The sequence below is a fragment of the Odocoileus virginianus genome, chromosome 4, assembly GCF_023699985.2.
Source record: "Odocoileus virginianus isolate 20LAN1187 ecotype Illinois chromosome 4, Ovbor_1.2, whole genome shotgun sequence".
Taxonomy (NCBI): Eukaryota; Metazoa; Chordata; class Mammalia; order Artiodactyla; family Cervidae; genus Odocoileus; species Odocoileus virginianus.
The window spans coordinates 5,149,356-5,169,116 of NC_069677.1; the positions used below are offsets into that span (position 1 = coordinate 5,149,356).

The 19,761-nt window shown below is 37.7% G+C and overlaps 1 long non-coding RNA gene across 2 annotated transcripts in view; it reads left to right on the forward strand.

Annotated features, from left to right (window-relative positions):
• Positions 1-18,546: 18,546 nt before the first annotated feature.
• The window catches only part of LOC110135032 (uncharacterized), a 30,086-nt gene continuing 28,871 nt past the window's right edge, over positions 18,547-19,761 (forward strand). For both annotated transcript variants that reach the window (XR_011487132.1, XR_002313224.2), the window contains exon 1: positions 18,547-18,723. This is a non-coding gene — a long non-coding RNA (uncharacterized lncRNA). The remainder of the gene's footprint in view (positions 18,724-19,761) is intronic.

The following is a 19,761-nucleotide window of genomic DNA, read 5'->3' on the forward strand; positions in this document are numbered from 1 at the left end:
TCATCATCTGAGCCACAGTCAGCTGCTGGTCTTATTTTTGCTAACTGTACAGAGCTTCTCCATCTTTGGCTGCAAAGAATATAATCAATCTGATTTCAGTATTGACCATCTGGTGATGTCCACATATAGAGTCTTCTCTTGTGTTGTTGGAAGATGGTGTTTGCTATGAGCTGTGAGTTCTCTTTGCAAAACTCTGTTAGCCTTTGACCTGCTTTGTTTTGTATTCCAAGGCCAAATTTGCCTGTTTCTCCAGGTAGCCCTTCACTTCCTACTATTGCATTCCAGTCCCTTATAGCTAAAAGGACATCTTTTGGGGGTGTTAGTTCAAGAAGGTCTTGTAGGTCTTCATAGAACTGTTAAACTTCAGCTTCTTCAGCATTACTGGTTGGGGCATAGACTGGGATTACTATGATACTGAATGGGTTGCCTTGGAAATGAACAAAGAGCATTCTGTTGTTTTTAAGACTGCATCCAAGTACTGCATTTCAGACTCTTTTGTTTCTATTATGGCTACTCCAGTTCTTCTAAGGGATTCTTGCCTGCAGTAGTAGATATAATGGTTATCTGAGTTAAATTTACCCATGCCAGTCCATCTTAGTTTGCTGATTCCTAAAATGTCAATGTTCACTCTTGCCATCTCCTTTTGACCACTTCTAATTTGCTTTGATTCATGGACCTAACATTCCAGGTTCCTATGCAATATTTCTCTTTACAGCATAGGACTTTACTCCATTACCAGTCATATCCACAACTGAGCATTGTTTTTACTTTGGCTCAATCTCTTCATTCTGGAGTTATTTCTCCATTAATCTCCATTAGTATATTGGGCACCTACCAACCTGGAAAGTTCATCTTTCAGTGTCCTATCTTTTTGCCTTTTCATACTTCATGGGGTCCTCAAGCCAAGAATACTGAAGTGATTTGCCATTTCCTTCTCTAGTGGACCATGTTTTGTCAGAACTCTCCACAATGACCCAGATGTCTTGAGTGGCCCTATATGGCATGGCTCATAGTTTCATTGAGTTAGATAAGGCTGCGGTCCACATGATCAATTTGGTAAATTTTCTGTGATTGTGGTTTTCATTTTGTCTTCCCTCTAATGGACAAGGATAAGAGGCTTATGGAAGCCTCCTGATGGAAGAGACTGAGGGGGAAACTGGGTCTTATTCTGATGGGCAGGGCCATGCTCAGTAAATCTTTAATCCAATTTTTTATTGCTAGGCGGGGTTGTGTTCCCTCTCTGTTGCTTGACCTGAGGCCAGACTATGGTGGAGGTATCTCAGAGCTATGGGGAACCTTAAAACTCCTTCAATCCAATCTCCTTGAGGAAAAACCCAAGGCTCAAAGAGATGAAAAGATACATTCAGGGTCACATAGCTGATTGCCGGTGTGCATACTCAGTCATGTCCAACTCTTTGGGACCTCATGGACTGTAGCCTGCCAGCATCCTCTGGGGGATTCTCCAGACAAGAATACTGGAGTAGGTTGCCATGACCTCCTTCAGGGGATCTTCCTGACCTAGGAATTGAAACCATGGCTCCCGAGACCTCTGCATTTCGGGCAGATTCTTTACCCACTGAGCCATCTAGGAAGTGCAGCCAGCACTAACGTTGGTCTCTTAATCCACAGCCGGTGTAGTCCTTGTACCCCTGCAACAAGTGCAATTCTGAGAGAGCCTTACTTCTTGGAAGAATGAAGGCAGCCTCTTATCTTCCCCCTGCTTCAGGGAGCCTTCTTTTTCCATTGAGATGCAAAGTCATAACTGGACAGGATTGTTCTAAGGCTCTTGTAACAAAGCACTACATGATTAGCCCCTTTAACTAGCCCCAGGCTATGCTCCTTTGACCCCAGGACTTCCCAGGAGTTTACACCGTGTGTGACTACAACATATTCTATTCTCTTTGAAAAATCAGAGAACTCCATTTGGGACGTGACTCAGTGTAAAGTAATTATGAAAGAAAGGCTCTGTCCTTCGCAGGCATGTGGAGTTGTACCCTTATCTTCACTGTGGGACTCACTCTCCTGATCTGTAATATAAGCACACATTTCTCAGTTTCTTAGTTTGGTTAATTTGCCTTTGTTTCTTTTAGGATTAAATGAAACAAAAATGTACAAATTAGGTGCATAATAAATTTTCATTGAATGAATGAATGAACAATGAGTGTTTTCTTTCTACATGTATTTATACACATATGTAAGGAAAGTAAAAAACTGAGTGCTGCAGAATGGTGCTTCCGAACTGTGGTGTTGGGGAAGACTCTTGAGAGTCCCTTGGACTTCGAGGAGATCGAACCAGTCCATCCTAAAGGAAATCAGTCCTGAATATTCATTAGAAGCTCTAATGCTGAAGCTGAAGCTCCAATACTTTGGCCACCTGATGTAAAGTACTGACTCATTGGAAAAGACCTTGATGCTGGGAAAGACAGAAGGCTGGAGGAGAAGAGGATAACAGAGGCTCAGATGGTTGGATGGCATCACCGACTCGATGGACATGTGTTTGAGCAGCTCCGGAAGTTGGTGAAGGACCAGGAAGCCTCGTGTGCTACCGTCCATGTGGATGCAAAGAGTCAGATACGAACCACCCAAAAGTGACTTGGGGGCCTACCCCATTGCCTACTGAACACCGCTATTAGGACATTTATAAAAACTATTTATTTTGTCTTTTTCTTAGAACAGGCATTTATCTCCCTGTTGTGCACAGACCAAAAAGTAAAACGTTTCCCAAATGCATTGGCTTGCTTTTTAAAAAATCTTATTCTATTTGGTCTAGGATCCTAAATAATTTTTGCTTTCTCAAGCTTCAATGTGTTTGCAATACCTTCTTGGTCAGTGTCCTTCAAATAAATGTGCCACCATGGTTGCTTATCACTTTTCCAGGTTTCTAATAAAGATTTTAATCTGTGCCTACCATTTGTCACAGAAATTACCCCCTAAATAAATATACTGATGAACCAGTTCTTTATTAGTGAAATCGCAGCCTGATAAATAAGTAGTCACGTATTTTACTCTTTATCAATTGTTTTGTTACTATAGTTTCTGATATTCTAAAGATTTTGATCCTTAAAAATTACAGTTACATTGTATGGTTAAATCTCACATATGCCTTCCTGAAAGAGCACAACACTGGAAGTTAGGAGCCATGAGCTAATTTCTGTCATTGAGTGATTGTATGCATTTATTTTTCTTTACCTCTCCAGGACTCAGTTCCCACAACTTCAAAATAAAGCTTTAAATTAGGTGATTTCTCACTTTCCCTCCAGGCTTTTCAAAATCTATATATACATGTCATGAAGCTTATTCAAACCTGTCTTTAAAAAAAACAAAAACAACTTTAAAATTATATTGTTTAAACTGTTCAAAGGAAAAACATAAGAGATTTTGGAAAACAATTCTTGAAAATTTTACATCAGAGGCTATTTGTATAAAATCAGAGATGGGCTCTAACTGCCAAAGGCTTTACAGAAGTTAAAAAAAATACATAATGTTCTTATTTCAGTGATATCTAACATCTATCAGCTCTTTGGCAATACTGTATGTTTTGATGCCCAAATGGGTGGCACAGGTCAAAGCAAAGCAATTACTTCTCATAGGTTTGCTGTTAAAATTGTTCTACTACTAACCACTCATCACACAGGATCACAGTCTGGGTCATCCTTGACCTGTGCCCTTTGCTTCCTCCATTCAATGAACTGCCATGTTCCTACCTACCTGGAGTCCTTCACTAATCCATCAATCCCAAGCCAGTTACCTAAAGTCAGGCCTTTTCAACTATCACTAGATTATTTTGATCATTTAATAGTTATTCTTTATGCTTTCAAGGTCCTCCTGTTTTTAAATTTAACCAAAATAAGATATTCACTTAAATTTCCTTAACTAGAGCTGTGATCATTTTCTCTCAAGCACATGCATTGGCTTTCTAATGTGTACCAAATATGTTTTCAATCACTTGGTCTATTAAAAAAAAGTATCCTGAGATCCAATCTCAGTTATCTCTCTAGATTATTTTTCTACCTGCTGCTTCAAATTATATTCTTTCAAAGCCTAGTTTCAAGTCAATGTTTTCTTAAAACACCCCTTAGGCATTACAGAAATCCTCTGAACCCTCAAGTGACTCTGTCATAGCACTCATGCCTTTCTCGTACAAATTACAGTTTCTTACATATTCACTAGACTACTCCTTCTTTAAATGCAGGGATTGTTTCCTCCTTCAGTAATATAGTTTCTTTTATCACTTATTGAGTGATCATTATATGAATTTAGAATGAATAGATGGTCTGTCTCGTCCTTAAGGTAAAGTGGAAATATATTTCCTCTGAAGTGAAAATAGAGACATAATTATTTTTATAGTTCATATTTTAACTGAAACATTAAAATTACAAGGTATGTTTCATTTAGATGACTCCTTTTAAAACCCCATGCAAGTTAAGTTTCATCAGCCGTTTCCTCAGAGAGAAAAATATTCTTTAAGAAAGGCAGTTCAGTTTCAAAAAATGTGTTTTACTTATTTATTTCATATACGTGTTTCAGTACTTTTCTAAGTAGTGATAGTGAGTGCTAAGTCCCTTTAGTCATGTCTGACTCTATGGACTGTAGCCTGCCAGGCTACTCTGTCCAATGGGATTCTCCAGGCAAGGATACTGGAGTGGATTGCCATGCCCTTCTCCAGGGGATCGTCCCAACTCAGGGATCAAACCTGCAACTCTTATGCCTTCTGCACTGGTAGGCAGGTTCTTTACGACTAGTGCCACCTGGGAAGACCAAGTAGCTATAGTTCCAAGTTCAATTCTAACCATAACTCATTGGCTTTGCTATGGAGTTTATCTCTTTTTGTTTTTTGAAGCATGCACAAGATAATGTCTATCCTTTCCAACTCAGTAAAAGTCACAAGAGTTTCTTTAGTTTTCAAATAAATATACTTTCCCATCCATCAGGTGGAAGAACAGGATTAAATATATATCAGAAGTAAATAACTCCATTAGTCACAAGAATAGACTCATCAATCAGCCTCTGAGGTCAAACATTTGACAAGTGGCAAAGAGTGCTTTCAAATATCACCTTCCAGAAATGAGGACCTCAAAAGAATTAACCAAGGTGCTATCAAGGGGACCACCAAATAAAATGGGGCAAAAGATTCCAGCTGCTCCAGTCAAGGTCAGAGGATGAACTCAGAACCAGAATGTACTTTTTTGATACGGTCAGCTGACCTATACAGGTGAAACTGGTGAGTGGAAGATAAATATTGAACACTTTCACAAAATGTGCTACCTAAAGGTAATTAAAAAATATCAGAGCAGAGAACAGTATATACATTAACTATTATTATAAATATAGTCAGGATTCCCCTTGCTTTTTCTATTTTTTTAAAAGAAAACTACAACATAGCAATGTAAATTTGGGTCACAGTCTTTTTTGCCATGTATAAGGAGTTTTATCAGTCTTTCTAGAAACTTTTTTTGGAAACCAAAAATAGTTTTTCTGACTATTCCTAAGAACATCCATTTCCATACAGTCTTAGCTTAATAAACAAAAGGAAATATATTTCCATTTGCTCTGTTTCAATTTGTACGTTACCTAATCACATGGACAAAATGAGCTATATCTCTGATACCAACTCTGACAACCTAGCTATGTCTCTGATAACAACTCCTTCTTTGTAGGCCTCAAGAAGCCCTCACTATTCACTGCTTTTACCAACAAACTTCTTTCACTTGACTATGAGAACTGGAGTAAATATAGCAATAGGCAGGGCTGTGCATCTTTGTTTTGTTCTTTGACTATGGACTGAATTCTTAACTCAGGCAGCTGGATGACAAACCCCTACAAAGAAACCCCTTCAGATAAATGGAAAAACCATTTAAGGTTTATACTCAAGGCAAATAGATCCAAAAAACTGCAAGGTTAACAAAAATTAGAAAGTCTCTTCATTTCAAATGGTCATCACCTCCTTGAGGATGTCTCTCTTCCCAGGTCCCTACCCTCCATAGACATATTCAGCCAAGTTAGCACTTAAGTCATGCATAAGCAACAGAAATAACACACTACTGGTTCCATATTTCTTTCTCCCAGAAAATAGTTTACATTCAATATATGACTTAACAATAAAAGCAAGGCTATTTCCCCATCACAATTCTCTGCTTAGTCTACAACCCTGAAGGCCTGCAACTTCTTCAGAAAGTGATCTTATTTTCCACTTCAAGAGAACATTTCATCAGTCAGAATTTTAGATTGGGTTTTAATTTTAGGTAACTGACCAGTTATAGCACTGCTAGAGTGCTATATATGTATTCAATACACTTTAAGGGCCAACCCATATTCCTAGTAAGCAATGCACTGCTGTCTGCCTAACAGGGATGGAGCGTAGGGAATAATGCATAAGCATCAGTGAATGATCTTGGCAGCCACAAACAAATGACAAGAGACATGCACCTTCCTGAGAGGCAGAGAATTATGGAGGCAACATTGCATGATGGGATATGTAAGTAGAGTCTTGGAACGTCACGTGTAGATGGAAAACAAATGAGTAATGCACTTAGGAAAATTGCTTTCTACTGTCTGGATGTGAATTTATCATGAGGCATTGTTTTAAAGTAAAAAACCTTACATATAAACCTGGACTAAGTGTTTTGTCCAAGGTGACACAATAAAAGAAGCAAGGGAGATAAAAATAGAACACTTGAAATCAGCCTGCAGATCTAATCATCAGACACTTTGCAAGTTTATCTGAAGAGGTCCTAATGCAAAGTAGAACCTTTTGCATCGAGTGAGAGGTCAGTTGAAGAACTGAGGCAGCCCACTGGGCAGCAAGAGAAATGGAATTGATTGCTTCTATAAAGAATGATACAATTTTATCAATAATGACACAGCAGAAGAAAAAACTTGCAATCCTATATATCACAAGTCTTTTCTCTGCTAAAATGCCTTTTGCTAATCATTGCTAGACACTTAAGGTCACATGACATCTGACCCTCTTTAATCCTGGCATTTTGGCTTAAATATTAGTGGGCATTTTCATTATGTCATTGTCTGTACTTTAAAATTCATTTCTAGGATTTCTTTCACTTATTAAAAGTTTTAAAGAACACTTGCTATGTAAAAAGTGCTGTAAAGATGGAGTGGGGGGTAAAAATAAGGGCGTCTATTTCTATCTGTCAAGGGAACTCAAGTTCTGTTGCTCATGGATGTCTAAGTAATCTTTCTGCATACAGGTAGTGAGTGGTTTAAAATCGATGAAGATAGAATCCCTGTGGGAATATACAGTAAGGAGGAAGAGTGATAGCTAGAAACCAGGCCATGAGAGCTGGTAACTGCAGGTGGATACAAGGAAATGATAAGGCAAAGAAAAGAATTCTGGGCAAAAGAAATAACATGAGCAAATGTACCTCTGCTTCAATTACTTCAATTTATTTGTCACACATTGATTTCCTTCTTTAGACATGTGTTTCTCACCTCAGTCCAGGCTTTATTCCTTATTGAGTCTTTGAATTTTCTTAATCTCATCAATCCCGTTTCTTGTATGATGGTGATACTAACAGTACCTTCCCAATGTTGGTGAGAATTCAGGGAGAAACTCCACACAAGGACTTTAATAGAAACTTGGCAAATTGAGTTCTGCATTGAATTATTATGTTATTTACTCAGTGTATACAGAATATGAGTTAGATGAGGCTAACAACAGACCTACTCATGGAGAAACCAAACCATCACCAATCAAAGATGTTATCCCCAGTGGTCTCATATCCTTCAGAGTCCACAAATATTAGGTGGATTGGGTCACTGTTCATTGAGAAGGAAGCTTTCAACCATTTGAAAAGAAGAGATTAGCTACAAGAAAGAGCTTCAGAGTGCAAGACTGTGAAGACATGGAAAGCAAAGTGTCACAGTGAGAATTTCTAGGGCAATAGAACATCAGAGGAGCACGGTGTTCAGGCCATTCACCTACATCATAGTTCTGCTTGGCGTCAGCCCCCATAAGGCTGTTATGAGGTGATGATCTACTAGATCAGAAGAAAACCTTCTAAAATCCATCCTATCAGTAACATGGATAGGAGAGCTGGGGCTACAGGTGAGGTGAATCTCATGATGGTGAGATATGCATCATTTGTTTATAGGGACATTTTTTTTCCCAGTTACCTAAGTAGAACCTTGTTCAGCTCAGTTGCTCAGTTGTGTCCTACTCTCTGCAACTCCATGAACCACAGCACGCCAGGTTTCCCCGTCCATCACCAGCTCCCGGAGCCCACCCAAACCCATGTCCATCGAGCCAGTGATGCCATCCAACCATCTCATCCTCTGTCGTCCCTTTCTCCTCCTGCCCTCAATCTTTCCCAGCATCAGGGTCTTTTCAAATGAGTCAAGTCTTCGCATGAGGTGGCCAAAGTATTGGAGTTTCATCTTTAGCATCAGTTCTTCCAATGAACATTCAGGACTGATCTCCTTTAGGATGGACTGGTTGGATCTCCTTGTAGTCCAAGGGACTCTCAAGAGTCTTCTCCAATAACACAGTTCAAAACATCAATTCATTGGCACTCAGCTTTCTTTATAGTCCAACTCTCACATCCATACGTGACCACTGGAAAAACCATAAGTTATCATAAATGTTGGCTTTTAGATGAGATATTAAAACATGGATTATCTGGAATAGAAGTATATGAACTTACTCATAATTTCACAAGATCATTCTGGCCTTCTCCCTGTTTTGTATCATCTGCAGGCTAAGAATGTTTTCCACGTTTCTAAGTGGTTGACCAAAAAGAAATAAAATGAAGAATAATATTCCATGCATGTGGAAGTAGTATGAAACTCAAATTCCAGTATTTTAGTCAAGGTTTTTTGGAATGCAGCCATACTTATTCATTTATATATTGTTATTGCTATTTTCATACAATCATGATAGAGAGGAGTAGTTGTGACAAAGATCACATGGCCCCCCAAATCTAAAATATTTACTTTCAGGCCCTCTACAGACAAATTTGCCACCCCTGGGCTAGACTCTGTGAGGCAAATACAGAACCAGAAAGCAGCCATGAAGTGCCATAACAATCAAAGTAAAAGATGATGGTAGCTGGGACCAGGTAATCAGTGCTGGTGGTGGTGGTGAGAAACCGTCAGGTCTAGAATACATTTGGAAGTTAAGCCAAGTCCCTTTGTTAACAGAAGGCAAGCAGAGTGCAGGAGAAAGAGAGGTCAGGAAAATTCCAAGTTGCAGTACCCCAGTCCTGACTCCAAGCCTGCAAACCTCAGTACCACTCATTCAGGTGTTTCACAGATGCGTTATTATTTCTTTTTAATGTGCCTTTAAACTTGTCTCTGGGTTCTCAGTTTCATCAATGTCTTCCACGAGGAGAAGTCTCTTGACATTGCTTGTCAATTTTCCTCCCAGATCAAGGCTATATCTTTATCTCTTAATTTCTGTATCTGTTTACAGAGCAGAAAGTGGGGAGAAAAACAAAATGAAAGCAAGACAGAAGATATTCAAAGGGAGTTCTAAGATCGTCCTTTCTCTTTCCAGTCAATATTTACTTAGAAGCAGTGGTTCCTCAGCAACTCTGGCAATGAGCAACTTTTATTTGTCTTTGTAAGAGACATCCCAGAAACAGATGCCTAAATTGACGAGCTAGTTTTCTAGAACAAAACATCAAAAAATATTTTTCTAAACAAGTAACAGTATTTTTAAACAATAGTCTAAGAATACAAAATAACTGATATTTCATCCATTTTTGCCAAAGAGCAGACATAAGGTTTTACTGAAGTTGTCAAAAGAGCTTATTAGAACTATGTTTTAGTGTTAAATTTATGACTTAATTTATAATATTTCACCTATGATTTTAAAAGAATCTGAGATGTACAGTCATCATTAGGGCTCTGATTTTTTTGTTGTTTGTTTCCACAACTTTGCTGGGCATCAGTCTCTTCATCAAAAGTGACATAGGTGGATTAAACTATCTCCAAGGTCCTTTTTATTTTTAGCATTTTGTGTTTGTGAATACCATTGGGGGTCTGCTACTATTCAAGAAGTTTAGGCAAGAGGATGTGAAAAGCTAAATCCTTTGAGGCAAAATTCAATTTCTTGCATTTTAGGCTATATATAGGCCTCCCAACCCTGGCCTCCTGTTTCTGTCCCTACAATGTAGACTTTTTGCATAGAAACCCTCTTTGTCAGGTCTTTTGTTCTTCTCTAGAATCAGAGGTCAGGTTCCTAAGCTTATAAGGTTACAACTATCCCAACTGTCAAAGGCCGTAGTGAATGCCAATTACTACACTTGCAGTTAGAAGCCAATTATTTTTTTCTTAAAATAACGCGTGTCCTGTAGTCTAACTGAAGAGTGCAGCTAGGTAATGGAAGCAGCCAGTTAAAGGTTGAGCAGGAGGTGAAAGATATTGTCAGCAGGGTGAGAGAAAGGTCAGGATATAGTATTCACTAAGAGAAACGGTCATAGAACTATAGAATGCTAGAGTTAAACAAGATCTTAGAGGTCATGGTGTCAGAAATAATATCTTTGACCCTCACCTAGGCATTGGAAACAGGATGTACCCCCCTGGCCAGCTGATGACTCAGGAATTTATATGGATCATATAATACCATTTCAATTTTACATATATTCTGCAAGCAAGAATGTAATGGAAAAGCAAAAATAATAAAGGATGTTGGGAAAGTCAGACAAATCTAGAGACGAAGCCCAGGTTCACCATTTCTTAGATCTGGAATCTACAGGAATTTAAATACCTTCTCAGGATCCCACATTTTCCATAGAAAAATAAGGATGACCATACCTACCTTGAGGGAGCTATGAGGTTTATTGCTGATGGAGGTAATCATCTGGTACTGAGAAGACACTTGAATAGTATCCTTTACAGTTGCTGTGTGTAGTTATGTTTAAAGCATTCCTCCAATTTGTTCCCACTTATAATGCTTTCTATAGTTCTGTCCTCCAACCACCTCAAGCTTTCTTAAACAGTTAATATATCTTCCTCAACCTGAGGGAGACCCCAAATCCTTAGACATTCTTTTTCTCCCAAGAGGTCAGGCTGGGAATTCAAAAGCTCTCAGGCATCCTTTGTCAACTGCCACCACTGCCCTCGGCCACGTCTAAGAACTCACTTAACATACAGTGGACCTTCTTGGCAGCTGTACCCCACTATAGAATAAGGTACAAGTTTGCAGGAATCTGACTGCTGTGGGTGAGCATATGCATGTGATCTGCAGATGTACTATATGGTTATGTATCTGAGTGAGGAAGGAACCCTTGAACTTGACCTAGGTTCCCTGTAAGGATTCCAAGGAAGAGCTAAGTCCACATCCTGTAAGCTGTTCAGTGTTAACAATCCACACCCTACACCTCAGTAAGAACAGACTGGGGCACTTATCTTTCAGTTGGTAATATGGGAGTAACAATTTCCTGCTATTCCCTCTTTCCTCTTTCAAGCAAGTAAGGATAGAGAAAGACAATAAATTAGACAACACCTAATATATTTGACATAATTTGCTCAGTACAAGCACTCACATTCCAAGGACACTAAATTTCAGGGAGCGCATCCACCCGCTGGGAATCCTATAGATAAATTCGTGTCCTAGTCAGCTTCAGGGTGTGAAAAGAAGACACTCCGACACCATGAGAACAACTTAAGATCTCCTCCAAGGAAGCCAGAGAGGCAGAGTTCACTGTCCTCTGGTGCTGCTGCACATATCACTGATTAATCTAAGGGGAAAGGTCATCAGAAAATTTTTTTCTGCATCTATGCAAATGTCATGAAAATCCACGTATCACATCTGCATTTGTCACAGGAGCCAGCGTTAATAGCATATTTGAGTCATGATGTCACCACCATTAATCGGGCCCTGTGGTGCCAGGCTTCACTGTCATCTATTAATCACCAGTGTCTGCAGACGCGTGTATTTGGAAAGGCGAAGTTTAGATCCATAAAGCAAGATTTACTTTTGTCAAGCAGCATGACCGAAGATGTATGGCCATCTTGTTCTGCTTTGGAATCACTCACCACTGTGTCCTTAGGAAAGGCCTGGCATTTCCAAGCTGATATTTAAACAGCTGAAACAAGACGCAATTTTAGAGGTTCTGAAAAAGCCACTGATGCATATTCCACGTCTCCTTTAAAGGAGTGTAACTGGGATAGGAGGGGGTTTGGTCTTGTTCTCTCTGAGCCAGTGCTTCAGGGCAGAGGACACTCCCCAGGGAGGTGAAGAAGCGGCCCAAGAGCCATCGGGAGTAAGGGCGGAACAAGCCCAATAGATTTCTTTCCACTGGGTCCTGCTACTCATCCGATTTATGAAAAAAGGAGTGGCTGGGGATTTCTTTGTTCACAAATTATAATGCAATCCTAAGATTGGTCATGTTAGAGAAGACTCACAGGGGAGAATTAATTCAATAGTTGGAAAGGGAAATAAAGGTACAAAATGGAAGGGCAAAAACAGAACACTGTCCTTAAAAATGTTTTACACATTGCCTTTTGACCTAGAAATGTATATTCTCATTACTTTGCCTGAAGTTGTATTGTTTGGTTTGCTTCAAACCTTGGCTCAAGAAAGATTTTCAGACAAGGAAACAGGAAAGGACCAGTACAGAGGAACTAATCAAGTTCCAACCACACTACTCACTGTACATCACTGTGATAAATGCAACATAGCCCCTGCTTTCAAAAAATATATACTCTTGGAACAGGTGGTAAACAGACCCCCCAAACAAGAAAGGGCAGTATATTATTAGAGTTCTACGTTAGAAGTTCATGAAAGCTACTACAGAGACACATGAGAAAGCATTACTTCCATTATTTAAATGAAGTGGAACTGAAGGGGGGATTTGGAGGGACAAGGGCAAAGAATGGGACAATTTAACACAGAACTTATATTTGAGACAACAGTTCTAGAGGAAAAACATTTTGGAGGCTTTGGTTTACTTATGGTGTATTAGCAGATGCTATTAAAAGGACCAATGCTTTTCAAAAATAATTCTGCCTTGAAGAAAAACAGATACTGTTAATGAGACATTTGGTATTGAAATTTCAGCCAATGTCAGAGAGCTGGATAATTAAGTTGCAAATAGCAGAATGTATGTTTCTCACTAGATTTTTAAAATCTGGAATAAATCCTATGGACAAATATTAAAGTTCATCTTAGAAATACACTGAATAAAGTAAATAGAAGATAAGTTTCTGATGTTTTCTACTATCTTAAAAGGGATGACATTAACAGTGGAGCATCCTTGTGATCTATAAATGGTGAACACAAATTTATGTATGGCAAAAACCATCACAATATTATAAAATAATTATCCTCCAATTAAAATAAATAATTTAAAAAAGAAGTTTTTATTTATAATTAGAAATTATTATTTTTTCTGGTTTTCTAGAAACAGTGTTTTATGTATCTCTACAAATTTCAATGGCTATAAGCATACATATTTTAAAAAATTTTATAGTTATTTTTTGCATGTATAGAAACTAAAGTCACTTCTGTGATTAAAGTATAGAAAAGATGAATAAGCAACTTTTCTTTCATTTTTTTCCCTCACATTGTCATGTAATTCTGCAAAGGATTGTGTTTTATATACTGAAACTGAACTTTGAAGTTCAAACTCAACATTTGTGTTTCACCATCTAAGTGGATGATGGAATAGATACAGCTAAGGGAGTGCTAATGGTGAGAGCTATAAAATCTCTGTGAAAACAAAGAATTAGATCCAATTTGTACCAGTATCTCTTCAGCACACACACATATCCTCCATAAACAAACACACATTCTGTTAATGAGATTGTGTGTGGAACACACAATCTATTAGTGGAACAGATATTTCTCAAAAAGGGAAACTCCATTCCGTAGGCCAGTCTATTTTATTCCGACACCTCAAAAGGATCCTGAAACAACATGCTTCTTGAGAAATGGTTCCTTCCTCTCTTTGCTCTTTCTCCTTTTGTGTGGATGTCCTTTGCTCTCTCTCGCTATCTTAAGCTTTTCAGGCTGCTATAGCAAAACAAAGAATAGGTGACCTAAAAAACAGACATTTCTCTCTGAGTCTGGAGGCTGGGAAGCCCAAAGCTGAGTGCTGGGGGATCTGGTAGTGAATGAGAACCCACTTCTGACTTTGCAGATGGCCATCTTCCTGCTGCTTCCTCACACGGCCAAGGAATAGAGCATCTCTCTGATGTCTCTCCTGAGGATAGTGATACTAGTCCTTGCTCCCCTCATGCCTTATTATCTCCCAAAGGCCACCTCCAAATACCATCACACTGGTGATGAGGGTTTCAATATCCAATTTGAGTGGGGACTCAAACACCCAGTCCACAGCATCCCTCACTTTCCCACCACAGTCTGTACTCCGAGATCAAGCAGGCACAGGCAGCAGGAACAGGAGCTGGTTCATTTTCTCCAAGAACTAGGAGATAATTGTCTTTAAAATGGCTCCAGGCCATCGGCATGTGTTCAAATCACCTCCTGTCCTGACTTCACACATTTTTTTCTTAATCCATTTCTCTTAAAAGAAAATAATCAAAGAGGGAGATGTCCTGCCTCCTTTCTGCAGGCTAGGCTGTCCAGGCAGTCAGGGTCTTTGGTCTCCTCTCTCCAAGAGCAGCATCTATATTTGTTGTGTTTACCACTAAAGCAGAAGCTATTAAAACACAAAGTGAAACTATTGGTCGCTCAGTCGAATCCAACTCTTTGTGATCCCCTGGACTGTAGTCTGCCAGGCCCCTCTGTCCATGGGATTCTCTAGACAAGAATACTGCAGTGGGTTGCCATTTCCTCCTCCAGGGGATCTTCCTGACCTAAGGATCAAACCTAGGTCTTCTGAATTGCAGGCAGATTCCTTACCATCTGAGCTACCAAGGTAGCCACCTTTAAAACAGAGCAACTCCTTAACTTGCTTAATTTATAATGTTGAAGGGATGAAGAAAAACCTAAAATTATTTAACAAAGAACTTAGAGAAAAGGCGAGCAACTCTGGTTTATTTAAATAACAAAACTATTAAATATTTTAATTAGATATACACATAGATACTAACAACTTTAAAAGTGGCAAGTGACTGAATGAGTGATAGCCTCTCAGTCATGTCCAACTCTTTGCTACACCATGGACTGTAGCCTTCCCGGCTCCTCTGTCCATGGAATTCTCCAGGTAAGAATACTAGAGTGGGCTGCCATTTCCTTCTCCGAAAGTGGCAAAGCACTGACAAAATAAGTTGGACCCTTGTCTTATTTCACAGGAAACTGCAAAGAAAAAAAAATAGTAAAAGCTATATTCACAATGCCTTTCATAACAACACATGAGGTCACATTTTATCAGCGGAATTAGGTGCTATAACCAGGCCTCAAAGAGAAGACAACAGCATTAGACCTTTATGACTGACCAGGAGCACACACAGTACCATCTTCTTTAAAATAATAAAAAAAGAGGCAATATTAGGAACTGAAGAGATAAAACAGTTTTATAATAGCATCTGTGAGTGACTTGAGAACAGTTTAATATTGTAGTTCAGCTATGGATGGAGATGGGATAAAACTAAAATAAAATGAACCTTGCATTTATGACTGCTGACAGAGAATTAGACCAGAGACATAAAGGAAAAGAAAAAAGTAATAAACGGTAGAACTGAAAAGGTCTTAGTGTAGATCCAATCCCAAATTACTAGAAAAAAAGGTAACAGATATAAACACGCTATTTCTTAGTGTACCACTCCAAATAATTCAAGAAAGCTTTAGCTTTCCAGGGCTGGTTATGAAAATAGAGGCATCACTTCAACAAGACAAAGGTTTCATTTCACATATTCAATATATTTTAAAGGTTCATAGAAAGCAAATTTTTTAACATTAATTCCACTTCTCCATTGATTTCTATTAAAATGCAGCATATAAATAACACCATGAAAAGTATGTGAGACTCATAGGAAGAGAAAAAATAAACATAAAATATAATAGTTATTTTGACATTGAACCTTTGTTAATATCTGTCTATCCAGCCTTGAGATCTTCCCATTCTCCTCTGTCAGAAGCTAATCAATCCTGTCACTAATTTACATCATTGGATTGAGCTGTCTACTTCCAGCTGTGATAAAGTATCTTGTAACAGACTAACTATCCCCACTGTGAACAACTATAAAACCTGGATAAAATACAAAAAGTTAAGTAAATGGATCAGAGAGCAACCAAGGCAGCCATAATGTAATGATCAAAGATCCTGAGAAGAAAAACATATCGAGGAAAATTCAACTTTCTCCACTGCTCTTCCCTGCAAGGCATTGGCCAAATTGTAAACTGTGCAGGATTGAGAGTGAAAAACTGAAAGTAGTTCAAAACTTTTGACAGGCTTATAATATCAAGGAGATGGAAGACAAAGTTCAAAATTACCAAGGTAGTCAGAGCACTAGGGGCTGAGATTGAAGGAAAAAGGGAACCACAGAGAAGGGAAGCCTTCTCTATGTACCACTTTTTCCTTTGAGTTATTTGAATATTCAAAATTATACTAGGCAAGTGACTGAGAATCCATATATAAATAAATGCAACTAAGAGTCCACAACAGGCTTCCAAGGTGATACTAGTGGTAAAGAATCGTCTTATCAATGCAGGAGACATAAGAAATGTGGGTTCAATCCCTGGGCCAGGAAGATCCCCATGGCAACCCACTCCAATCTTCTTGCCTGGAAAATCTTGCTGGACAGAGGAGCCGGGTGGGCTACAGTCCATTGGGTCACAAAGAGTCAGACATGACTGAAGTGAGTTAGCATGCATGCATGTTAAGAGTCTACAAAGTTAAGGAGAGCTTTCAACAGTCTCGAGGTAATGTGGAGACAACAACTGAAGTTCAGTACCAGTCAAAGAGGGATCATTAATCAATACCCTATGTTTTTTATTTTCAGGAGTTCTCAAAGTATACAGTTTAGTCACAAAGGCTGAAAATTAGCCTCAAGCCATCTTAGTGCCTTACTGGATTAAGAAATCTCTCTAATCCATGCATTCTCAACAAGGCTAATACTGTAAAACCAGTCAATCCTAAAGGAAATCAGTCCTGAATATTCACTGAAAGGACTGATGCTGAAGCTGAAACTCCAATACTTAGGCTATCTGATGCAAAGAACTGACTCCTTGAAGACCCTGATAGATTGAAGGCAGGAGGAGAAGGGGACGACAGAGGATGAGAAGGTTGGACGGCATCATTGACTCGATGGACATGAGTTTGAGCAAGCTCTGGGAGTTGGTGATGGACAGGGAATCCTGGCTGCAGTCCATGGGGTTGCAAAGAGTCAGACACAACTGACTGACTGAACTAAACTGAACAGAAGGGAGGTAAGATTGACCCTTTTGGTGGTAAGAGAAAATCTTAAATATTAGTTCACTTTCCTCCAAAACCCAACTCTATGCAATAAAATATTATTCTTTAATATTTATTTTCTGTCATTTGGTTTTCTTGAATATCACACAAATAATATCAACACTGAGTTCACAAAAGATACATAAAGTGAATGCAAGATCAGTAGTATAAAATTATGGGGACTAGATGGTTATAATTCGAGGACTTTCTCTTTATTTTTCAATACTGAAGTCATTTTAAGAAGAAGATGGTATGTGTCTAAAATATGATTACCTTATATAGGTTATTTTATGTTTGATCCTCAGCATATTTTTATGTGACATGCACTTTGAAAATGAAATAAAAATTGTTTATATTTTATTATTTATTTCTATAAAAGTTATCCAACCATCATTAATTATGTCAAGGGCTTGAAAGAACAAATGTGAAGAATATCAGATGATATCTATTAAAACCTATTTTCCCATATCATACAAAAACTAAAAATCAAATTTACTAAAATAGTTTTAAGAAATGAATGCTTTCAATTTTTTTAGTGAAGAAACACTAGCTTTAAATGATTTTTAAATATGATTATATTACTGTTAATATGCATTTACCTAAACATCTAATTTGCATTTGTAATTTAATATATTAAAAGTTGCAAGTGTTAATGTTAAATCAATAACTTTTTAAATGTTAGCTTTTAATTTTTATTGTCATTTTTAGTTCTGTATATAATAAAATTAAGATATATATTTACTTTTTTGTATAAAACATAGACATACAGACATTCATAAATATATATATATATACAGTATACCTAAGTTATTACAATCTTATGGGTGAATAATTAGGAGACAAACTGTCTCTTATTAAGGAACTAGTTTAAGGTGTTTAAGAAACACTAGTTTGTCTTGCAGAGGAAAATTAAATTTTCCCTGAAGAAAGACAATTTTTTACTTCACATCATCCAAAGCCTCCAAAAGTCACCACTCACAATGTCTGGCACTTAATAAAATATCACCAACTATGTCAGGAAATGGAAAGATAATATAGAAATAAAAAAGATAAAAAGAACAGACAATAGAAACAGACTCATAGATGAAAAACAAAAGCTAGAGCTGTCAGGCATGGATTTAAATAACTATGACTAGAAATCAGTACATAGATGACAGAACAAAATGGAATTTCACCTGTGAAACAGAATTTTTAAAGAACAATGAAACAGGAATTCTAGAACTAAAAAAGATTCAGTAACTGAAATTATGAACTCAACATATATCGCTAACAGTAGATGAAACTCTAGCATGTGAGTAATGGATAGAAAATAGAAACAGAAGCAATATTTGAAGAGATACTGGCAAAGAACATTTCAAATCAGATCAAAACATCAAGCCTCTTATTTAAGAAGCTATACAAATCCCAGGTAGGATAAATATAAAGAAAACAACACCTTGATGAGAGAACAGCAACACTACCTAAAACAAAAGGCAAAGAGAAGAGTTTAAAGAAGCCCAAAGAGGGGATTAAAAAGATAGACTGCATTTGAATGAATAACTATAAAAATGACTACTGGGGTTTTAACAAAGATTATGGAAGATAGGATGAATGTCTTAAGGTACTACAGTAAAAGTAAACTTACTTTCTTCTGGAAATTTATGTATCTAAACTGAAAATGTTAATTTTATACTAGAATAGGTATAAATGGGTACCATAGGAATATTAGAGGGTGTTTTACAGTAGTTTTTATGCAGATAAGTAACTGTCAACTGCAACTACCTATAGACTGAATTCATGAAAACAAATAAATAAATAAACCACCATCATCTACTTCCTGGCATATAGATTCAAACTCATCTATCTCAGTTTAGGTTATAACTTATTCTTGGCTTGATTCTCATGTACATCCCAATGGCTGATCCCTCAAATCCCTTAGCTGTTTTAAGAACCCAATATGTACCTTTCATCCAATTTATCTAAATACATTTTTAGTACTTTATGTCTTAAAAATCTCTTATAATTAGTTTACTAGTTAGTAATGACAAAAGAATTGTATTATTGGAGGCACAACCATTTCTACTGACCCCTTTTTCAAAAACTCTACTTGGAGTGTTTATAGTTCTGACCTAGATTACTACATTAGATTACTATTCTACACTGTCTTATATTCTTCAAAATATCTACCTCTCAGAGTCTCCTGAACAAACATTTGATATTATACTCTTCATGTTTAAATCATTGTCTTGGAATAAATTCCAAGTTCATTAATACAGCATAAAAGACCTTCATAATCAAAACTTTGAAGAGGTGTTTAATTACCCTATACACACCGCCACACGCACGTATCTCCATACCCAGTTCATAAGTTCTCACTACTTAGAATAGCTTTCTCTTCCTCTTTATAAGGCCAAAGTACATTGATTCTTAAACAGTTAGGTTAGCTACCATACCTGGTGTGCTGCAG